We start from the raw sequence: 24,846 nt of genomic DNA, 5'->3' as shown, positions 1-24,846 counted from the left end.
ATATGAAGTCACAAGGTTAGAAGTCAGAGTCAGGGTGACTTTTGTGTAAATAAATATTTTTAGTTGTATAACCATTGATTGAGGGATGATTTGTCATTTTATAGTGATAGACTAATGTGGTAGTAATATTTGTAGATTGTAAGGTATTCAATAGAGGAAGTGTTTGGCTGTGATTATTATCTATTCAAAAATAGGGAAGGATCTCAGAATGGATAGTTGAGGTGGGTATAGAAATCAGTTATAGGTGTAAATGAAGAAGGAATAGATTAGTCAATAAGTTGTAGGTAAATACTCATTATTGTTTATTGAATTTTGAAGGTCATTTTGATGTACGAATGGGTAAGTAAATATGATGTGAGAAATTAGAATATGTTGATAAGATTGAAATGGTTTGTATTATAAGATTGAGGTCAACTATTCTTTACCCCTTGATTGTCTTTTCTCTATTAGTTGTAAACTAGTATTGGTGGTGAGAAGGTATGTAGTAGATTTTGAGGTGTAGTATTAATGCCATGGGATTTGATTGTAGGTGGTATCAAGGTGAAATGAGGTGTTTGGGTTGAATTTCCAGTTTGATGGACTAGTAGAAGATGTTGCATGTTTCATCGGTGGTACGTAATTGTTGCTAGACTATAGGCTTGAACTTTAGATGTAGAATGTGGTGGTAAGAATAGCAGCTTAAGATTATATATGTATGTATTGTGGGAATGAATTAGTAGGATTGATGTGATTTGTAAAGGAGTCTGTAACACCCCCGTACTTTCGTGCTAAAATCTAGACCGTGTTCCTACGCGCATAGACCCGAACTAGATAATTCCTTGTTAATAAATATGTAGTTTGGGAATAACTTTGAATATGAATTGAGGATACAAAAATCCCATAACTCTAAGACGAGTTGAAAACATTTCTAGAAATTAAGTTTCGATGGACGTTTAAACTTGGGTCAACTTGAATCGACCATAACTTCTTGTATATATCCAAATAGAGAACCTATTATATATCAAATGAAAGGTCTTCGAAGTAGCTTTCGAACGGTACCAATTTCGCCAAAATATGATACCCGAGAAAAAAGTTACAGCCATTTTTATGAGAGAGGCAGTAGCTGCACGCGATTAGCATGCGGAGCAGCTTCGTCGCATGCACCTAATTTTTAGGTTCTATTTTTGATTTTTTAAGGGCAATTTCGACCTTTACCTCACTCAGCGTCTGTCCATAACATAAGACTCATGCCCCAAAAGCAGAATACACTCCATAATTCAATTTTTCCTCTCAAATTAAAACCCTAAATCCTTTCTTGTAAGATCAAGAATCAAGATCTTAAGTTCAAGACTCCTAGAAAAGGTCAAGATCCGGGTTCCATCTATCAAGATCTAGGTTCCATCTTTCAACTCTTATAGTCTAAGGTACGTGGGGTATATCCTAAAAACTACATGGGCTTGTAAACATTAGAGCATGATTTAAAGATTATTAAGCATGAATTTTCAAGGGGTTTTGGAATCTATAGTTAAATTATGTATTCCGAATGTTTCAATGTTACTATTGCTTTGTCCTTGTGGTCTTTTCCCATAAATTGATTTACATGTATATGTATGTGTATGAAAATCGAGATTTGAGATTGTTTGAGAGCACAAATTATGAATTCCCTCTCGTGTATTGAATTAAAGTTTATAGTTTTGTCGGAAAAGAGTTGAAATGCATGTTTTACGATGTGAAAGTAGTTTTCTCAATGTCATAGTATTTAAACATGATTTACAGATGATGGGAGGGTGTTTCTTGAGATATCTATGTTTTGTGTTAAAGAGAAAGAATTGCATAAAATTAAGAATTTTGACATGACCACCTTTTTTATTGAATCGTTGATAATGAGAATTGCTTGCATGGTTTCACATGAGTTTTAAAGAATGAGTTTCTTGAAAATAATTGTTGATATTGTGGTCCTGAATTCCATGATTTGAGAATAGAGACATAATTTGCTATAAATGGCTCAAAGAATGTGACTTGCAAGTCAATGGTATGACGTTACCATGTAAATATATGCCATAATAGAACTAGCGTCTTCAGAGTTTGATTTTCAAAGATTGCATGTTGTAAAGAATTAAAAATGGGATTAAAGAGCTTAGGTGGTTACCGAAGAGGGCACGAGTCAATCGAATCATAGCCTAAAACCGTGTTTTACCGATATGGGTATGTTACTTTTGTATGCTGGCGACGGCCCTATGGCGTAGTAGAGATTCAGAGACTCCGATCCTTGCAGCAAACTTAGCTTAGGGGCTTGGCTGCCGAGTTAAGGGCAGACTCCATATAGCCCATGGAATTACAGTATTGTAGGGTATACCACCAAGCACAGAAGGAAAACAAAGAGTATGTCAGAGAGTTCAGATGGTTTTATTGAGTCTTTCAACCACACCCATGTGACTTTTACTATGTGACATATTTATGAACCATTTTTAAATTGCTCTCATATATGTTTAATATCAAATATTATTTTGGGTTTGCTTTGTGTACCAGTAAAACTGTATTAACCCCTACCTCTCAGGGTCTGAGGCTCAATCTAGCGGTCCGGCTAAGCAGTAGATCTTTCCAGAAATAAGTGCAAAGTTCAGTTGGTGAGCCTTCTATGTTTTAGAAGGCCTGTTTAAATTTCAGCCATTTATTTATGGTTTTGGTCTACTGGGGGCCTTGTCCCAATTTTCAAACATCTTTGTTTCATATGTAGTAGAGGTTTCGCAGACGGAGTCAGATATTATTTTAGATGTTATTGAATTGCAGTCTTTAATATTTTGTTGATTTTAGAGCATGACCATGATCCCATACTCAGTTATATTTCTGCATTTCTTTTCTGTATATGAATGGTGTATGTGATTACAAGTTAGATGGGTGTCTAGCCTTCATGGTTTGGATTTCATGTCACATCCAGGGCCTTGGTTTGGGTCATGAAAAAATTGGTATCAGAGCACGGTTCATGGTCCCAGGGTGTCTACGAAATTGTATTAGGTTGAGTCTTGTTTATGGGTGTGTAGCGCGCCACACTTATAAGCAGGAGGCTACAAGGCGTTTTGGAATGTCTCTCTTTCTTCATGTTCTAGTTCATGCTATGGAGTCAAAATGTTCCTTTATCATACTCTAATCCGTGCTATGGTGTGGCCCATATGAAAGAAAAGTTATCCTAATTCTTTCCTTACTCTGGTGTTCCTAGATAATGCTCTCAGATTTACCAGCAGAAATTTCAAAAGTCACACAAAGGGATTGAGAAGAGCTCCCTAGTGTGTCGTAAGCCCCTCAAGTTTAAAATTGTGTCATCATTCTTATGAGGTGTTCAGTTAAGACAAGATTAAGATGTGTATTCATAGGTCATTGAATATTGTGTGTCAAATTTCTATCTCTTGTGATTTTGTTATCATTGTGTTGTTTAAACTTAAAGTTTAGTAAAGTTGTGTGGGGCTCTTTCGATTCACTAGTATAGTTGCTTTGTTATTCATTTCATTATATGGTTCAAAACACAAAAATCAAGTCTAGTGAAGCCGTGTGAAGCATATTTCGATTCACTAGAAACTTGTTGTTCGTCTTGTTGTTCTTGTATTGGTTGGAACTGGGGGTTTAGAGGTGTAGTGATGTAACGACCCAAACTAGGGCCTGGCCGTGACGGACATCCTGAACCATGAAGGCCCGGACATCCTACTCAATCTGATCTAGTAATCATGCACAATATTCATAAAATAAAAGAAAATGTGGAATTTTAATCTAATACAGAAACATGGTCATACTCCGGATTCAGTTTAACAATACGGAATACAACAACAACAACAACAAACCCAGTGTATTCCCACCTAGTGGGGTCTGGAGGGGGGGGTAAGATGTACGCAGTCCATACCTCTACCTCTGAAGAAGTAGAAAGACTGTTTCCGATAGACCCCCGGCTCAAGACACGAGATACCACACAAACACATAGTAAAGCACAACACAAGGTTACAAGATTACATAACATAAATACGGCACCCATAAGTAATATAAAACAGAGGAAAACACACAGATTCATAATAAAACATGGAACACGGACTCCTAACAGGAAAAAACCCCCACCAAGTAACTCCCTACACTAGCGACTCAAACTGGCCCTAGTTCTCTGCCCTAATTCGCGTCCTCCAGACCTTCCTATCTAGGGTCATGTCCTCGGTGAGCTGTAACTGCTCCATGTCTCGCCTAATCACCTCACCCCAGTACTTCTTCGGCCTACCCCTACCCCGCCTAAAACCATCCAACGCTAGCCTCTCACACCTACGGACCGGGGCATCCATGCCCCTCCTCTTCACGTGTCCGAACCATCTCAATCGGGCTTCCCAAATCTTGCACTCCACTGGGGTCACACCAACCTTCTCTCGGATGGTCTCATTCCGAACTCTATCCCCTCTAGTCAGCCCACACATCCAGCGCAACATCCGTATTTCTGCCACCCTCATCTTTTGGATGTGGGAGTTCTTAACTGGCCAACACTCCGCTCCATACAACATGGCCGGACGGACACCGCCCTGTAGAATTTGCCTTTAAGCTTAGGCGGCACCTTCTTATCACACAGCACCCCCGACGCGAGCTTCCACTTCATCCATCCCGCCCCAATACGGTGCAAGACATCCTTGTCAATCTCACCGTTACTCTAGATCACGGATCCGAGATACTTGAAACTCTCCCTCTTACCTACCTCCTGTGATTCCATCTTCACTACTACCTCATTCTCCCGCCTCGCGTCATTAAACTTGCATTCCACATACTCTGTCTTGCTTCTGCTCACCCTGAACCCTTTAGACTCAAGGGTTTGCCTCCACACCTCTAATTTGTCACTCACACCCCCTCGAGTCTCATCTATCAGAACTACATCGTCTGCAAAAAGCATACACCACGGCACCTCCCCTTGAATACGCCGCGTCAACACATCCATCACCAATGCAAACAAAAAGGGACTAAGAGTAGATCCCTGATGCAACCCTGTCCGGACCGTGAAATGCTCTGAGTCTCCTCCCGCCGTCATCACCTTAGTTTTTGCTCCATCATACATATCCTCGATTGCTCTGATATATGCCAGCGGTACTCCACCCACCTCCAAGCATCTCCAAAGCACCTCCTTAGGGACTTTGTCGTAGGCCTTCTCCAGGTTGATAAACACCATGTGCAGGTCCTTCTTCCTCTCCCTATACTGTTCCACCAACCTCCGTACCAGGTGAATTGCCTCCATCGTCGAGCGGCCAGGGATAAATCCAAACTGGTTTTCTGAAATAGACACTATCCGTCTCAGCCTTATCTCGACCACTCTCTCCTAGATCTTCATAGAGTGACTTAATAACTTAATCCCCCTATAGTTACTGCAACTCTGGATGTCCCCCTTATTCTTATAGAGAGGTATCATGGTGCTCCACCTCCAAGACTCGGGCATCTTTGCCGTCTTGAAGATTTCATTAAATAATCCAGTCAACCACCTAACACCAGCCTCTCCAATGAACTTCCAAAACTCCACCGATATCTCATCCGGCCCCATCGCCCTACCCCTTCGCATTCTGCGAACAACCTGTCTAACCTCTTCTACCTTAAAACATCTACAATAGCTAAAATCTCGACACTCCTCTGAGTGCTCCAGTTCCCCTAACACAATAGCTCTCTCCCCTTCGTTATTCAAGAACCTATGATAGTACGACTGCCATCTATTCTTAATGTGGCTGTCCTGCACCAAAACTCTACCGTCCTCCCCCTTAATGCACCTCACCTGATCGAGGTCACGACTCTTCCTCTCCCTAGCCTTAGCGAGTCTAAACAACTTTTTCTCCCCTCCCTTCCCCTGTAACCCTGCATACAAGCTCTCAAAGGCGGCCGTCTTAGCTTCCGTGACTGCTGACTTAGCCTCCTTCCTCGCTAGCTTGTACTCTTTCCTATTTACCCGCTTCTCCTCTTCGTCCTTACTCTCCACCAACTTGGCATACGCCCCTTTCTTGGTCCCCACTTTCTTCTCCACCTCTTCATTCCACCACCAATCCCCCTGATGGTGCCCGGCCCGGCCCCTAGAAACCCCCAACACCTCACTTGCCTTCTCCCTGATACACCTAGCTGCCCTATCCCACATACTATCCACGTCTCCCCTACACTCCCACACCCCCATTCCCGCCAACTTCTCCCCTATCTCCCACACATTCACTGGCGTCAAGCCACCCCACTTAATTCTAGGTCTACACTCCCTACTCCTCCTCTTTCTATTCTTCTTTATACCCAAATCCATAACCAAGAGCCTATGCTGGGTCGAAAGATTCTCACTCGGGATGACCTTACAGTCCTTACACCACGCCCTATCCCCTTTCCTAAGCAACAAAAAGTCAATCTGGGTCCTGGCTATCGCGCTTCGAAAGGTGATCAGGTGGTCGTCCTTCTTCGGGAAGCCCGAGTTTACCACCACCAGCCCAAAGGACCTCGAAAACTCTAATAGGGTAGCCCCCTCTTCATTTATCTCCCCAAAACCAAAACCACCATGCACATCACCAAAGCCTCCCGGTAGCGCCCTGATGTGCCCGTTGAAATCTCCTGCTACAACAATCTTCTCTGAGCTAGGCACACCTCTCACCACCTCCTCCAAAGCCTCCCATAATCGCATCTTATCCTACCCCTCCGATCCCACTTGCGGCGCATAGGCACTACACACGTTCAGGGTAAACCCCCGAATGGCCAACTTAATAGTCATCAACCTATCGTTGATCCTCTTCACCTCTACTACCTGACTTCTAAGCTCTTCATCCACTAAGATGCCAACTCCATTCCTGCGCCTCTCGCTCCCAGAGTACCACAGCTTGTAACCATCCACATCCCTAGCCTTAGACCCTACCAACTTGGTCTCCTGAACACACGCAATGTTGATCCTCCTCTTCCTAAGGGTCTTCACAAGCTCTATGGACTTACCCTGAAGGGTCCCTATATTCCAAGACCCAACCCTCAGCCTACCGTCACTACCTACACGCCCTCCACTACCGCCCCTACGGCCAAACCTTGGCCTCCCTCCCACTCCCACCCTTTTCTCATCCCCCGCCCCCACCACGGCCCCACGCCCCAACCCCCTCGGACATGACCCTATCCACCCATTACTGCCCATAGCCACAACTAGACGAAAGTATAAGAGAATATAAAGATAGTATAAAGATATAAAGACATAAACGATGGTAATAGCAAAGCAGCAGCAAGTAATACAAGGCTCACACAAATTCAAAGAAATACTCCAGCAACCAAACTATACTCAATTACTAGTATAATACGAAGAATGAAAGAATGCAGAATGAAGAATGAAATAACAAAGGTTAGAAGTCACCAGATTTCGCTTGTAAACCAAGCCGGCAACCAAGCCCCGCGTCGACCTGCTACCGGGGGATTTCGCTGCTGAGATGGATCTGCGGCTGCTGGAGACCGAGCGGCGGTTGCGGCTGAAGACCGAGCTTCGGCTGTTGGGCTGTTGTACCGGCGCTGAAGGAGGGGGGGTGGGGGGGAGGAGGGGGTGGAAGTGGGGGGTATGGACAGAGAAGGGTGGGGGGAAGGGGGTGAACAGCCGGGGGGGTTGGACCGGCGGTCGGCGACGGGGGTCGACATCGGTCACCGACGGTCAGGGCCGGAGGTCGAGTCGGGTCGGCGCCGTAGGTCAGCGACGGCGACGGGGCCAGGGACCGGGGCGCGAGAGAGAGAGAGGGTAGGGAGAGAGAGAAAGCTGTTCGGACGGCGATGGCGGTCGACGCCGGGGACCGGTGGTCGGGTCGGGTCGGCGCCGACGGTCGGCGACGGCGCCGAAGTCCGTGGACCGAGGCGAGACGAGAGATAGAGAGAGAGGATAGAGAGAGAGGAGAGAGCCGTTAGAGATTCTCGAACAGTCCGCGAAATATCTAAGACATGATCTAAAGATAAATGTTTGAAAAGTTAGGACAAGGACCCCATTAGACCAAAACAAAGGAATAACATAATCTAAAATAACAGGCCTTCTGGAACAAAGAAGGCTCACCACTGTACAAATCGATTCTCTCTGGATACTCAACTGATTAGCTGGACCCCTAAACTAAGCCTCTGAACCTAGGAGGGAGGGGGTCAATACAATTGTACTGGTACATAAAGCAATCCAAAATAAAGCTTTTGATATAAATAAAATAGTTGAGAGCTAGTCATAAAACATCATATATGATAAAATTCCAAAACACATGGGCATCTTTAATAATCATAAAACCTTTCTGTTAATGCAGTCTCTGAACTTTGTATTACTTATGATTTAGGTGGAACTCCCCTACAAGTTTGATATTCCACGGGCTATATGCAATCTTTAATTGACTCTGCGGGGAAGCCCCCAACCCAAGTGTGCCTCAAGGGTTGGAGTGTCTGAGTCTGATATGCCATAGGGCACTAGGCCAGCGTAAAATAATATACCCGAAATGGCAAAACACGGTTTTTGGGAAATGAATTTTCTAAACTCGTGCCTTCTTCGGGTAACCACCTAAGCTCTCTTTATGGCCAATTTTAGTCTGTTCTAATAAATGCGTCATTCTAGTTTCAAAATCTGAAAGTTTGATTTCAAACATGCATTCAATTCTGTTCTTTCTTAACATGGCATTATCTGAGTTGGTGTCGTCACACCAATACTTGCAAGTCCTATTTTTGAGCCATAATTCATCATGCATGATTGTTTCATAAAAAACTTAATTCAATCCACCCAAACATGCAAATAGTATAAGAGATTTCATGTTCCAAAAGCACAAGTCAAAACTATGCAAGGATTATCATTCTTTCAATAACAATATGGTGGTCCTGAAATATTTGTTAAACCATGCAACTCTTTACCTTAGATATTTATATTCAATATTTATCAATACAAATAACCCTCTCTTTTGATTCAAAAATCATATTCATGTCATAGTATAAATCAATACATTTTGTATCATGCTTTTCAAGATGCATTTCAAAACAATCCACATCATATGAAAAATGGGATAAATCATATCAAAAGAGAGATTTCATGTGAGTCATGCTCTCAATTCAAAATTCACATTAAAACACACACATGCATACACATAGGATTTCAAATCACTTCGGGAGAAGGCCTAAAGACCAAACAATATTAATTAAAGCATCTAAAACATGCTAGTAATGGTAAAATTCTAACCCTTTCCGTAAAATCATGATTTCTAAATTTTTAGCATGAATTAAAAAGGGTTTCTTTGACCATAAATTTTTGGAAAAACCCCACATACCTTAATTTAGGAATTTAGTGGATGATTCTTGAAGCCTATAATTTGGGGATTCCAAATCTTCAATCAATCTTGAAAACCCATGGTTAAATCTTGAGTTATTTTAGTTTTTAGTTTGAAACCCTAGAGAGAGTTTCTTGTGAATTTTTCAAAAAACTATGAATAATGTTGTCACTTGGGAGTATAATCCCTTGTTTAAGCTGATAAGGGGGGTGGAAAATACATAATATACCCTTAATGACACGGAGTAAAATATAACTGGGAACTCGATTTTATGGGCCACCACGACGCGCCACAATTGCGGTGGTTCACTGGAAATTGACAAATGGGATTCTTAGGGTCACCGTGACACGGAGCCATTGCATTGTCCCACTGGTTGAGACCTGGAACTTCAGTGCAACACACCACAATTGCGCTAGGCTACTGGAATTTGACAATTGTTAAATAGACCCCCTACGCGACACGCCAAGCACCAAAATGACGGTGTTTTACGACTAAGACCTAAATTAGCCATAATTTCTTACCCGGGTATCGGATTTGGGAGAATCTTAAATCAGTGGAAAGCTTATCAAATTTTCCATGTGATGAAAAGTTGAAATTTGCTCTTAGAATCAAATGACTAGAATAGTGTCAAAGAGACTTAGTCTCATTTTTGACTTCCCAAGGTGAGTAAAGTTTAAACCATATATATAATTTTCCTAATTTTGACTTTTTACCATGTGAAAAATTTAATGAGATTTCCATCGATATAAGATTTGCCCAAATCCGATACCCGAACAAGAAGTTATGGCTAATTTAAGTCCTAATCGTAAAACAGTGTCATTTTGGTGCTTTGCGCGTCGCGGAGTGGGTCTATTTAGCAATTGTCAAATTTCAGTAGCCTAGCATGATTGTGGTGCATCACACTAAAGCTCCAGGTCCCAACCAGTGGGACAATGCGATGGGTCCACGTTGTTGTGACCCTAGAACCCCATTCGTCAATTTCCAGTGAGCCACCACGATTATGGTGGTCGCGGTGGCCTATAAAATAGGGCTCCCAGTTATATTTTATTCCGTCTCATTAAGGGAATATTACGTATTTTCCACCCCCGTTATCATCTTAAACACGGGATTATACTCCCAAGTGCCCACATTATTCATATTTTCTTCCGTAATTCACAAGAACACTCTCTAGGGTTTCAAATAAGAATCTCAAATAACTCAAGATTCAACCTTGGACTTTAGAAGATAATTAGAGATTTGGAATCCCCATTCCATAGGCTTTACAAATCATCTATTATTTTTCGAGATTGAGGTACGCGGGGTTTTCCTAAAATCTCATGGGCATAGAAATCATGTTTTTAAGAAAAGGGTTTTGGATTTATGAATATATTCATGTTTTAGAAGCGTTGATGATATTGTTTTGGCCTTTAGGCCTTCCCCCAAATTGATTTAAAATTTTATATATATGTAAGCATGTGTTTTAAGATTGATGATTGAATTGAGAGCATGATTCATGAAAAAATCCCTCTCTTGTGATGATTTTTATTTACTTATGATAAACTATGAAATCTTCTGAATGCATCTTGAAAAGCATGTTATGAAATGTCTTGAATAATGTTATATTTGGATTATAATTTTGATTCCAAAAGAGAGAGGGTTGTTTATGTTGATGAATATTGAACATAATCATATAATGAAAAGAGTTGCATGGTTTGTTAAAGATTACATGACCACCACTTGTTTATTGAAAGGATGAGAACTTTTGCATAGCTTTGACTTATGTTTTCGGAACATGAAATCTCTTATGCAAATTGTATGTTTGGGTTTTTTGAACTATGTTTTAATGAAAAGATCATGCTTATTGCATTATGGCTCAGAAAACATGACTTGGAAAGTGTTGGTATGACGATACCAAAATAGACAATGTCATAATAGACCCAGACAAACATAGAAACCAGATTTTCATGACTTAAGATTTCAAAATAATACATGTTTAGAAATAGATAAAATTGGGCATAAAGAGATGTTAGGTGGTCCCCTGAAGAAGGCACGAGTTCAAACAACTCATTTCCTAAAATTGTGATTTACCGATTCAGGTATATTAAATTATACTGGCTTAGTACCCTATGGCATATTAGACTCAGAAACTCCAACCCTTACGGCACACTTGGGTTAGGGGCTTCCCCGCCGAGTCAATGGCGGACTCCATATAGCCTATGGGGTTTTAGACTTTTAGGGGTGTACCACCTAACTCAGAAGTAATACGAAGATCAGAAATTGCACTGATAGAAAGGTTTTTATGATTATCAAAATGCCCATGTGTTTTGAAATTTATATCATATGTGATGTTTTATGACTAGCTCTCAACTGTTTTATTTATATTAAAAGCTTTATTTTGGATTGCTCTGCATACCAGTACTTCTATATTGACCCCCCCTTACCTTCCAGGTTTTGAGGCACAGTCTAGGGGTCCTGATAAGCAGTAGATATCTTTAGAAAATAGTGCAGGGTCTAGTCGGTGAGGCTTCTATATTTCAGAAGGCCTAGTTATTTTCAGACATTTATTATCAATTATGATTTTGGTCTATTGGGGGCCTTGTCCCAACTTTTCAAACAATTATCTTTAGATCAGGTAGTAGAGATTTCGCATACTGTTCTAGATTTTATTAGTGATTTTCAGATTTCATTCCTTATTGTTAAATTTAATCCAGAGTATGACCATGTTTCTGTATCAGATTATATTTCTGCATCTTATTTTATTAGGTGAATGTTGTGCATGATTTCCAGATAGAGTAGGATGCTTGAGCCTTCTTGGTTCGGATGTCCATCACGGCCAGGCCTTAGATCGGGTCGTGACACATATGATTCATGCTCTCAATTCAAACATCATATTAAAACACATACATACATATACATAGGATTTCAAATCACTTTGGGGGAAGGCCTAAAGACTAAACAATATTGATTAAAGCATCTAAAACATGCTAGTAATGGTAAAATTCAAACCCTTTCCGTAAAATCATTATTTCTAAATTTTTAGCATGAATTAAAGAAGGTTTCTTTGCCCATAAATTTTTAGGAAAACCCAATGTACCTTAGTTTATGAATTTAATGGATGATTCTTGAAGCCTACGATTTGGGGATTCCAAATCTTCAATCAATCTTGAAAATCCACGGTTAAATCTTGAGTTATTTGGGTTTTTAGTTTGAAATCCTAGAGAGTGTTCTTTTGATTTTTTTTTTTAAGAAATATGAATAATGACGTCACCTGGGTGTATAATCTTGTGTTTAAGCTAATATGGGGTGAAAAATACCTAATATACCCTTAATGAGATGGAATAAAATATAACTGAGAACCCAATTTTATAAGCCACCGCGATGCGCCACAATTGTGGTGGGTCACTAAAAATTGACGAATGGGATTCTTAGGGTCATCGCGACATGGAGGCATCGTGTTGTCCCACTAGTTGGGATCTGAAACTTTAGCGTGACGTGCCAAAATCACGCTAGGCTACTGGAATTTGACAATTGTTAAATAAACCCCCTCCGCGATGCGCTGAGTACTAAAATGATGGTGTTTTTAGACTAGGACTTAAATTAGCCATAATTTCTTGCCTGGGTATCGGATTTGGGAGAATCTTATATCGACGGAAAGCTCATAAAATTTTCCACATGGTAAAAATTTAAAATCAGGGAAATTATATATATGGTTTAAACTTTACTCACCTTGGAAAGTAAAAATGAAACTAAGTCTCTTTGATACTATTCTAGTTGTTTAACTCTTAAGAGAATATTACCACGACCTAACGCATGGATGATGCGGTGTGTTACAAGTGTCAAGAAAAGTGGTAAGGGTGATTTATTGAATATATGTAGCAGAATCATTTTTTTTTGCATATGATAGAGTCAGTAATGAAGTGATATATCCTTATGTGTTAGGTTAGTAGAATGTGGAGAAGGAGTTCTTGGTTAAGGTAAATTGTTGTTTGCTGGAAGTATGAAAAGAGTTGTTGATGGTGTTTGTTGTGCTAGAAAAGTATAGGTTATTGGTGAAAGTACGTAGTGGATGAGTGTTGTTAATTTAGGGTTCCTTAAGGTTGCAAGAGGGAGTTTAGTTGAAACTATAGAGCTATGAAAGAAGTTTAAGTGTATATAAAGGTATATACTAATGATGTGTAGAAGGAGGATGCGTTAATGGATTGTAAATAAGATAGGCCATATTTATTATGGCCGAATATTGTTGTTATGAGATTCTAGTGGCCTAGTGTTTCTTGATGTCTTATTCTATAACTTCCAAGTGAGAATTGTAGTTAAGGTGGGTTATTATATAAGATTAAGGTTGACCATGTCTGTTATATGACTTTATCTCTTGACCTTCTTTCCTTTAGTGGTTGTAAACTAGTACTCCATGTGAGAAGGTATGTAGTGGAGTTTGAGCTATAATAGTGATGTCATGGAGGGGATTGTGATTGTAGGTAGTAGTTAAATGAAATGAGTATTTGGAGTTGTTTTCCCAATTTGATGGACTGGTACATTATGTTGCATGCTTTGCTCTATTAGTGGTAGATGATTGATGCTAGACTATTGGATTGGATTCTCGATGTAGAATGTGGTGGTAAGAATAGTAGCTTAAGATTAATGAAGTATGTTTTACGGGGATGAATTAGTAGGCTTGAAGTGATTTGTAAAAGAGGCTAGGTTGATAATTGATGAAAGGTTTAAGTGGTAATTGTGAGGTATATGTGTATCTGAGAACGAGTGTTAAAATGATGACTTTTGGGTGAGTCATTAAGTGGATAAAGGCATAAATATATAATAATAAGTGGCCCCCAATAGTATGACGTTAGGTAAGATTTTATGATATGAATTATGTGATTAACAATCATATGTTAGAAGGTTAATTAGTGGAGAGTGGAGTTTTATGTGATAAACAGCAAGGAAGTGTATGCTCATAAGACTGCATGTTGTAGGTTGATGACAGTAGAGGATATCAAGAGTTAAGAATAGCGTTCTTGGAAATTAATGACTTTAGAGATTAATTAGAAAGGGAAAGTTTAGCTTTTATGTGTATATGTATTTTACATACCTGGGTTATGTTCTAAATTATAGTATGGAGGAGTCTGGTGAGTTATTGTACGATATTCGTTAGAGTTGAATTGAGGAAATATTGGTAGGCAATATGAGCCTTGGGTATGGTTTTACAAAGTTTGTTAATTTGTCAGTTATGTGATTAGAGGTGTAATGTGAGTATTCTAAGGAGTTGAAGATAGAGTGTTAAATGTTTAGAAGTGGGGATGTCTATGCCCATAATGATGTTAGTCATGAGTTGATGACTTTGGGGTTAGAGGAAGTTGATTAATATCCCTGAAGGGGGGATGTCCCAAAAGGAATTTAGTGTCTTTATGTTAAATTATTGAGAGGAGTTGTATTTATGTACATATTGATATCCCTTGGTAATAAGGAGTGTGAATGCATACACTAATGGGAGTGGTGAGTGTAGAGTGATGGCTATAATGGTTAGCAAAAGTTAAGAGTAACATCTATAGAAAAGCAAGGCTTCGGGGTATAGATCATTAGGGAGAGTTAGAGTTTAAGTATATGGTGATGTCTCTTTTATGTTGAGAGTTGTGACTTTGATCTAAGGGGGAGATGAGGAATTAGGTTAGTTCCTAAAATTTTCTCATTATGGCGAGTTGGGGAAGAGTCATGATGAACCTACTCCTATTCAAGCATGTTCCTCCTGCTTGAATCTAAGAGGTCACTCTACTAATGCCTTACGTTATGTATCCAAGTCCTACCTATGTCTATGGTTTGAGCACTTGGTGTAATTCATGACATGTCCTGACTTCCAAACTAGAAAAAATAATGTCCATCGGCGATCCAATATTCTAAACATCCAAGCTCTATGTGAAGCTGCTCATGACTAATAAATTTGTGTCCCAAATCATGATTGGTTCTAAGGAACTATGATTTTTGTATGTTGGTGATTCATTTTGTGTCAGGATTAGCCAAAATGATAATGTTGTACACACTCATGACTAATTCAGTTTTGAAAATGGGAAGCGATAGATCCAAGTAGACGTCCTTGCCAAAATCATCAACTTCATGAACTCCATACTCATGTTATAAGACTCATGATGTAAGCTCTCATGTTTCTCACTATGGTTGTCCTAAGAACTCGTTCTATATTGAAATTGTGCCAAAAATACTCTTCACTTGTGATCCAAATACTTGATATATGAAATACTCTGTGCTTGTACCGTATTTTCAACTCATGTCCCACCTTGAGTATGGAAATCAATATATGTTATAATCGAATAGTGTTACTCCCTTTCATGATGCTTTTTCTCAGGTCCTTTAATGACCCTCTGTATGCTAGTATGATGGTGGTTGTGGAAGCGTAGAAATGTGTTAGGTGGGGGAGTAGATCTTCTTAAAGGTGAAGATTTTGATGTTCTTGCCGAGATAAGGTTATTGATGAAGGGGAAAGAAGGAGATGAACTTTTGTTGTGTGAAATAGCTACGAAGGAGAAATATGGCAAAAATAGTTTTGAGAATGATTGAAAATGCTGGTCTTAGTAGGGAGATCCATGTAGTGGTTGTAGTAATGATTAGGTTTGAATGTTCTGAATGATGAAAACACAAACCTATGTGCCATGTGGTTAGTATTATTTGAATTAAGACTTGAGATTATTGGATTACAGTGATGAGGTGAGGTGATTTCTTAATGTGATGTAGGGTGCAGGGCCCCATAGTTTAAGTTAACCCCTCTTTCCTCTAAGTTAGGCTTGAACATATAAGTATTATACGGAGGGACACAAATTCTTATTGTTAGATGCATTACGGGAGAATTGTAAGTTGGGAATGATGAAGTATGTTGATTAATGTCGGAGTATAGATAAGAAGTGTTGCTAAGTTTAAGTCTTTTTGCTATATTTTGTAAGATGGAGAATGCTAATACTCCTGTGTTCCACGAGAAGCTTATCTCATGTCTTGTACCGATCATAATCAGGCTGAGGACTCTTAGAAAAAGTTATGTTTTGCAATGTTTTGATTATGTGCCATAAAACACATGCCAAGATCATGTTGATGTCAAGTTTCATTGTCTCAGGTTTCGTACTTACTCGTTTCCCTAGGGGTTATCGTGAAGATCGTGTGATGCCTTTGCATGTTTTTGTTATGGAAAAATGTTAAAATCAATGTTACATTCTTTATTCAACACTCTTAGAGCTTCAAAAGGTCCCTACCCATCATTTGGGGATGAATGATCCGAAGGGGGAGATAATGTAACACCCCGTACTTTCAGGCTAGAATCTAGACCGCCGATCCAACTCATATAGACCCGAACTAGATAATTCCTTTTTAATATATGTGTGATCATCAATCCTATAGTGTTGGAATACCTTTGATATGAATTTAGGTCTAAAAATCCCCCAACTCTGAGACGAGTTGAAAACATTTCTAGCGATTGAGTTTCAGTGGACGTTTAAACTTGGGTAAAATTCCATCGACCATAACTTATTGTATATATCGAGTTAGAGGGACTAATATATATCAAATGAAAGTTCTTCGAATTAGCTTTCCAACGATACCAAATTCGCCAAAATCCGATACCTGAGCCAAAAGTTACAGCCATTTTTGTGAGAGAGGCAGTAGCTGCACGCGATTAGCGTGCGACGCACGCTCCGTCGCACACACCTAATTTTAAGGTTCTGTTTTTGCGTTTTTAAGGTCAATTTGGACCTTCACCTCACCAAAGGTCTGTCCATGACATAAGATTCACGCCCCAAAAGCAGAATACACTCCATAATTCATTTTTTCCTCTCAAATTAAAACCCTAAATCCTTTCCCTCCAGATCAAGAATCAAGATCTTAAGTTCAAGACTCCAAGAAAACGGTCAAGATCCGGGTTCCATCTATCAAGATCTAGGTTCCATCTTTCAACTCTTATAGTCTAAGGTATGTGGGGTTTAACCTAAAAACTACATGGGCTTGTAATCATTAGAGAATGATTTTAAGATTATTAAGCATGAATTTTAAAGGGGTTTTGGAATTTATATTTAAATTATGTATTCTAAATGTTTCAATGTTACTATTTCTTTGGCCTTGTGGTCTTTTCCCCTAAATTGATTTACATGTATATGTATATGTATATGTATGAAAATTGAGATTTGAGATTGTTTGAGAGCACAAATTATGAATTCCCTCTCGTGTATTGAATTAAAGTTTATGGTTTTGTCAGAAAAGAGTTGAAACTCATGTTTAATGATGTGAAAGTACTTTTCTCAACGTCATAGTATTTGAACATGATTTAGAGATGATGAGAGGGTGTTTCTTGAGATATCTATGTTTTGTGTTAAAAAGAAAGAATTGCATGAATTTAATAATTTTGACATGACCTCCTTTGTTTATTGAATCGTTGATAAAGAGACTTGTTTGCATGGTTTCACATGAGTTTTAAAGAATGATTTTCCTGAAAAAAATTGTTGATATGGTGGTCCTGAATTCCTTGATTTGAGAATAGAGACATAAGTTGCTATACTCAGAGAATGTGGCTTGCAAGTCAATGGTATGACGATACCATGTAAATATATTCCACAACAGAACTAGAGTCTTAAGAGTTTGATTTTCAAAGATTGCATATTGTAAATAATTAAAAATAGGCTTAAATAAGGTTAGATGGTTACCTGAAGAGGGTACGAGTCAATCGACTTATAGCCTAAAATCGTGTTTTGCCGATACGGGTGTGTTACTTTTGTACTCTGGCGACAGCCCTGTGGCGTAGTAGAGATTCAGAGACTCCGACCCTTGCGAAAAACTTGGGTTGGGGGCTTGGTGTAACACCCCGCAAAAGTTGTGCATGTATAAGCTCCTAGTAGCATGCTCTTAGAGTTAAAGACTAGAAAAAAATTTAAGTGTCAAAGGGACTTAGTCTCATTCTTTGACTTCCAAAGTAAGTAAAGTTTAAACCATATATATATAATTACCCAAATTTTGACTTTTCATCACATGGGAAATTTGATAATCTTTCCGCCGATTTAAGATTCGCCCAAATCCGATACCCACGCAAAAAATTATGGCTAATTTAGTTCTTAGTCGTAAAACACCATCATTTTGGTGCTTGGCGCGTCGCGTAAGGGGGTCTATTTAACAATTGTCAAATTCTAGTAGCCTAGCACGATTGTGGTGTGTCACGCTGAAGTTATAGGTCCCAACCAGTGGGACAACATGATGGCTTCGTGTCGCGGTGACCCTAAGAATCCCATTCATCAATTTCCAGTGAGCCACCGCTATTGGGGCACATCGCGGTGGCCCATAAAATCGGGTTCCCAGTTATATTTTATTCCATCTCATTAAGGGTATATTAGGTATTTTCCACCCCCTTATCAGCTTAAACACGGGACTATACTCCCAAGTGACCACATTATTCATGATTTCTTCAAAAATTCACAAGAAACTCTCTCAAGGGTTTCAAACTAAAAATCCAAATAACTCAAGATTTAACCGTGGGTTTTCAAAATTGATTGAAGATTTGGAATCCCCAAATCGTAGGCATCAAGAATCATCCACTAAATTACTAAATTAAGGTATGTGGGGTTTTTCTAAAAATTTATGGTCAAAGAAACCTTCTTTAATTCATACTAAAAATTTAGAAATCATGATTTTACGGAAAGGGTTAGAATTTTACCATTACTAGAATGTTTTAGATGCTATAATTAATATTGTTTGGTCTTTAGGTCTTCCCCCAAAGTGATTTGAAATCCTATGTATATGTATGTATGTGTTTTAATGTGATTTTTGAATTGAGAGCATGACTCACATGAAAAACCTCTTTTGAATTCATTCACATGCTTACAAAGTTGGTAGCCACACAGACTCAAAGGTATGAAGATATTGGGTCTGCATCTATTACGTCTGAGGCGACAAGGGTGAGCCAGTTTATGAGGATGAACCCGCCCAAGTTTACTGGTACCAAGGTGGAAGAGGATCCACAAGAGTTTGTGGATGATATGGAGAAGATCTTTAAGGTGATGCATGTAGATTAGGTAGAGGGGGTTAAGTTAGAAACTTACCAGCTGAAGGATCTAGCGAACCAATGGTATAACGAATGGAGGATTTTAATAGTGAGAGTATTGAGCCCATGGTATGGGATGAGTTCGTGGAAGCCTTCCTTTATCGGTTCTTTCCTCTTGAGATGAGGGAGGCCAAAGTTGAGGAGTTTAAAAACCTTAAGAAAGAAAATATGAGTATCAAGGAGTACACTCTGAAGTTCAACCAACTGGATCTTTATGCTTCAGAGATAGCTGGTAACATGAGAGCCCAAATGAGAAAATTTTCATCCGGCCTTTCGGATAACTTAGTGCTTGAATGCAAGGGGGCTATGCTAAGTAGGGATATCGACTTCTATAGGCTTTCAGTGCATATGTAGCAGGTAGAGGAGAAGAAAAAGAGAATTGCTGAATCTAGGAAGAAGGACAGGCAAGCAAAGAGAGACAGAACAACGGATCAGAACCACAGTCAGCCATAAAGTGGTAATTAGGGAAATAGATGGAAGAAGAAGAAGAATTAGGGTAATGCACAGTTCGCAGCAGCGCCCCAGAGGCCAAACCTATAGTAGACCAATGACCTTAGAGCTTCCAAACTAATCATAGATATAGAGCTCAGTATACCCAGTCACAGGGCAGCGTAGCTCAGCAGCATTATACATTTCCGCGGTGTGAGACCTGTGGTATGTATTATCCAGGGAGGTGTCAACTCGGTTCACTAGTATGCTATTCATGTGGTTAGTCGGGTCACTCCCTGAGAGATTATCCTTCGGCTAGAAGGAGTATTGGTGGTGCCAAATCTCAGGCAAACTCTTCTGCACCACCACCGCCTCAAAAGGGCGCCACCTCAGCTGCCGGGACTGGGCACAACCTGCTGTATTCTTTGTCCAACTGCGAGGAGGTGGAAGCCGCACCAGACGTAGTCATCGATATGTTACAAATCTCTTCCATGATGCTTATGTGTTACTTGATCCCGGGTCTACCCTATTTTATGTGACCCCTTATATAGATATCGATTTTGTGTTTGAGCCCGATGTAATTTCAGAAACTTACTCTATTTCCACTTCGATGAGTGATTTTGTGTTGTCTAGGAGAGTGTATAGTAATATGTGTTGACTGTTTGTGGTCGGGATACCATGGCAGACCTCATAGACCTAGACATGATTGATTTTGATGTTGTCTTAAGGATGGACTGGCTTCATTCGTGTTATGCTGCACTAAATTGTAGAACCCGAAGAGTCACTTTTTCTTTCCTGAATGAACCAGTACTAGAGTGGGAGGGGCATTCTTTAGCACCTAGAGGGCACTTTATATCTTACCTCAAAGCTCGTAAACTCATTTCTAAGGATTATTTGTATCATCTTATTCGGGTTAAAGATTTTAGTACCGAAAGCCCTTCTCTGCAGTCCGTCCCTATGGTGAATGAATTTCCAAAAGTTTTTCCAGATGATCTCCTAGGAATACCACCTGATAGGGAGATAGATTTTGGTATTGATCTGTTTCCAGACACCCGTCCCATTTCTATTTTGCCATATAGAATGGCTCCTGCAGAACTGAAAGAGCTAAAAGAGCAGCTAGCAGATCTTCTAGACTAAGGTTTCATCTATCCTAGTGTTTCTCCCTGGGGAGCACCTGTACTCTTCATGTGAAAGAAAGATGGTTCCCTGCGTATGTGCATAGATTACCGCCAGTTGAATAAGGTCACTATTAAAAATAAATATCTTCTTCCTAGAATTGATGTCCTTTTTTACCAGCTTTAGGGTGCAAGATTTTTTTCAAAGATAGACCTTGGTTAGGGATACCATCAGTTGAAGGTTAGAGAGTCAAATATTCCTAAAACAGCCTTCCGAACCAGATAAAGTCATTATGAATTCTTAGTCATATCCTTTGGGTTGACTAACACCCCTGGAGCTTTTATGGATTTGATGAATAAAGTGTTCCGTCAGTTTCTAAAACTGTCTGTGATAGTATTCATTGACAATATTCTCACTTATTCCAACAGTGAGGAAGACCATGCCAATCACCTCTGAATCATCCTTCAAACTCTTAAAGATCATAAGTTGTATGCAAAGTTTTCCAAGTGTGAATTCTGGCTTAATGCTATTGCTTTACTGAGGCATATCATGTCTAGTGATGGTGTCAAGGTTGATCCTCAAAAGGTTGAGGCAGTGAGAAAATGGCCCAGACCCACGACTCTAACTGACATTTAGAGCTTCTTGGGTTTGGCGGGGTATTACAGAAGGTTCGTAGAGAGTTTCTCTTCCATAGCTGCACCACTTACTAAGTTGACGCAGAAAAAGGTAAAGTTTGTGTGGTCTGACTCCTGTGAGACTAGTTTTGAGAAGTTAAAAGATAAGTTGTCAACTGGTCGTGTTTTGACTCTTTCGAAAGGTATGGAGGGGTTTGTTATGTACTGTGATGCATCCCATATGAGACTTGGGTGTGTACTTATGTAGCACGGTAAGGTGGTGGCCTATGCATCTAGGCAGTTGAAGGTGCATAAGATAAATTACCCCACCCATGACTTGGAGTTAGCGGTTGTGGTGTTTACGCTTAAAATCTGGGGGCATTATCTCTATTGGGTACATGTTGATATATTTACTGACCACAAGAGTTTACAGCATATTTTCTCGTAGAAAGAATTAAACCTCAGGCAAAGACGATGGTTGGAAATTTTAAAGGATTATGACATGATCCTGCACTACCATCCGGGCAAGGAAAATGTGGTAGCCGACACCCTCAGCAGGTTATCTATGGACAGCCTTTCGCATGTTGAAAAGGGGAAGGGGAGATGGTGAAGGATATTCACCGACTTGTAAATCTAGGAGTAAAACTCTTGGATTCCAAAGATGAGGGAGTGGTTGTTCATGAGATAGCTAAATCTTCCCTTTGTGCAGAAGTTAAGGAGAAGCAGGTTGAAGATCCCATCTTAATATAGATCAAGATAGATATGGGTCACCAGAAGGTGATGTTTTTTAAAATTAGTGGTGATGGAATTTTGAGATATCAGGGTAGACTATGTGTGCGAGATGTAGATGGGTTGCGAAAGAGGATCCTTGATGAATCTCACACTTTGAGGTACGTTGGTCACCCAGGCTCTACTAAGATGTATCATGATCTAAAAGCTATATACTAGTGGAATAATATGAAGCGTGATGTGGCTAATTTTGTTGCCAAGTGTTTGAATTGTCAACAAGTTAAGGTAGAGCATATGAGGTCAAGTAGTACATCCCAAGAGATAGCTTTGCCTTTATGGAAGTGGGAGATTATCAATATGGACTTTATTAGGGGACTTCCATGGTCCCAAAACTAGTACGATTCTAGTTGGGTAATTGTAGATCGGCTGACCAAGTCAACTCATTTTCTGCCTGTGAGGACCAACTATTCGGGAGATGATTATGCCAAGCTTTACATTGAGAAAATAGTCTACTTGCATGGAGCACCTATATCCATCATATCTGACCGAGGTACGCAATTCTCTTCTAAGTTTTGGAGATCTTTTCAGAGAGGTTTAGGTACCCAAGTGAATTTAAGTACTGCATTCTACCCTCAAACTGATGGGCATCCTGAGCGTACCATTCAGACCCTTGAGGATATGTTGAGGTCCTGTGTGATTTCTTTCAAAGGTAGTTGGGTAGATCATTTTCCATTGATAGAGTTCGCTTCCAATAACAGCTACCATGCCAGTATTAAGATGGCTCCATTCAAGGCATTGTATAGGAGAAGACGTAGGTCACCGATAGGGTGGTATGAAGTTGGTGAGACGCATTTATTTAGGCCTTGTCTTTTTCATCAGGCAATGGAAGACATGAGGATTATTAGAGAATGACTTAAGATAGCCCAGAGTAGATAGAAATCCTATGCGATGTTAGATAAAGGGAGCTAGAATTTGAAGTTGGTGATTGGGTATTTCTCTAAGTCTCCCCTATGAAGGGAGTTATACGATTCGGGAAGAAAGATAAGCTGATTCCTCAAGGATAGGTGGGGTTGCATCTGAGTTAGAGTTGCCTGCAAGTTTGGGTTCTGTTCATCCGGTATTTCACATATCTATGTTGAAGAAATGTATTGGAGACCATTCATTAGTGTTGCATGTAGAGGAGGTCAAAGTGACAGACTCCTTATCCTATGAAGAAGAGCTCGTGGCAATCTTGGATCGCCAAGTCAAGAAATTGAGGAGCAAGGAAATAGCCTTGGTTATAGTGTTATGGAAAAATTAGAAAGTTGAGAAAGCAACTTGTGAATCAGAAGGTAACATAAGAGATAGATACCCAGACTTATTTGATCCAGTGAATGACGAAATGGAAGGTACAATCTTTGTCCTTTTCTTCTATGGCCTTAGTATGCTTGAAATCGTGCTTGTCTGTGTTCTGCATTATCATTCAGAAATGAATGATCCCAAGGGAGGGATAATGTAACACCCCGCTAAAGTCGTGCATGTATTAGCTTCTAGTAGCATGCTCTTAGAGTTAAAGACTAGAAAAAAAATTTAAGTGTCAAAGGGACTTAGTCTCATTCTTTGACTTCCAAAGTGAGTAAAGTTTAAACCATTTATATATAATTTCCCAAACTTTGACTTTTCAACATAGGGGAAATTTGATAAGCTTTCTGCCGATTTAAGATTCGCCAAAATCGATACTCGGGCAAGAAATTATGGCTAATTTAGTTCTTAGTCGTAAAACACCATCATTTTAGTGCTTGGCTCGTCGCGTAGGCGGACTATTTAACAAATGTCAAATTCCAGTAGACTAGTGCGATTGTATTGCATCATACTAAATTCTAGGTCCTAACCAGTGGGACAACGCGATGGATTCGTGACGCGGTGACCCTAAGAATCTCATTCGTCAATTTCCAGTGAGCCATCGCGGTTGTGGTGCGTCACGGTGGCCCATAAATCAGGTTTCTAGTTATATTTTATTCCGTCTCATTAAGGGTATATTAGGTATTTTCACCCCCTTATCAGCTTAAACACGGGATTATACTCCCAAGTAATCACATTATTCATAGTTTCTTCAAAAATTCACTAGAAACTCTCTCTAGGGTTTCAAACTAAAAACCCAAATAATTCAAGATTTAACCGTGGGTTTTCAAGATTGATTGAAGGTTTGGAATCCCCAAATCATAGGCTTCAAGAATCATCCACTAAATTCCTAAATTGAGGTACGTGGAGTTTTCCTAAATATTTATGGAAAAAGAAACCTTTTTTACCTCGTACTAAAAATTTAGAAATCATGATTTTACGGAAACGGTTTGAATTTTACCATTACTGCATGTTTTAGATGCGTTAATTAATATTGTTTGGTCTTTAGGCCTTTCCCCAAAGTGATTTGAAATCGTATATATATGTATGTATGTGTTTTAATGATGTTTGAATGGAGAGCATGATACACATGAAATCCTTTTTTCGATATGATTGATCCCATTTTTCATATGATATAGATTGTTTTGAAATGCATCTTCAAAAGCATGATACAAAATGTATTGATTTATACTATGACATGAATATGATTTTTGAATCAAAAAAGCGGGTTGTTTGTATTGATAAATATTGAATATAAATATTTAATGGAAAGGGT

The sequence above is a fragment of the Capsicum annuum genome, unplaced genomic scaffold (genome assembly GCF_002878395.1).
Source record: "Capsicum annuum cultivar UCD-10X-F1 unplaced genomic scaffold, UCD10Xv1.1 ctg80783, whole genome shotgun sequence".
NCBI lineage: Eukaryota > Viridiplantae > Streptophyta > Magnoliopsida > Solanales > Solanaceae > Capsicum > Capsicum annuum.
This window is presented reverse-complemented; position numbering follows the sequence as displayed.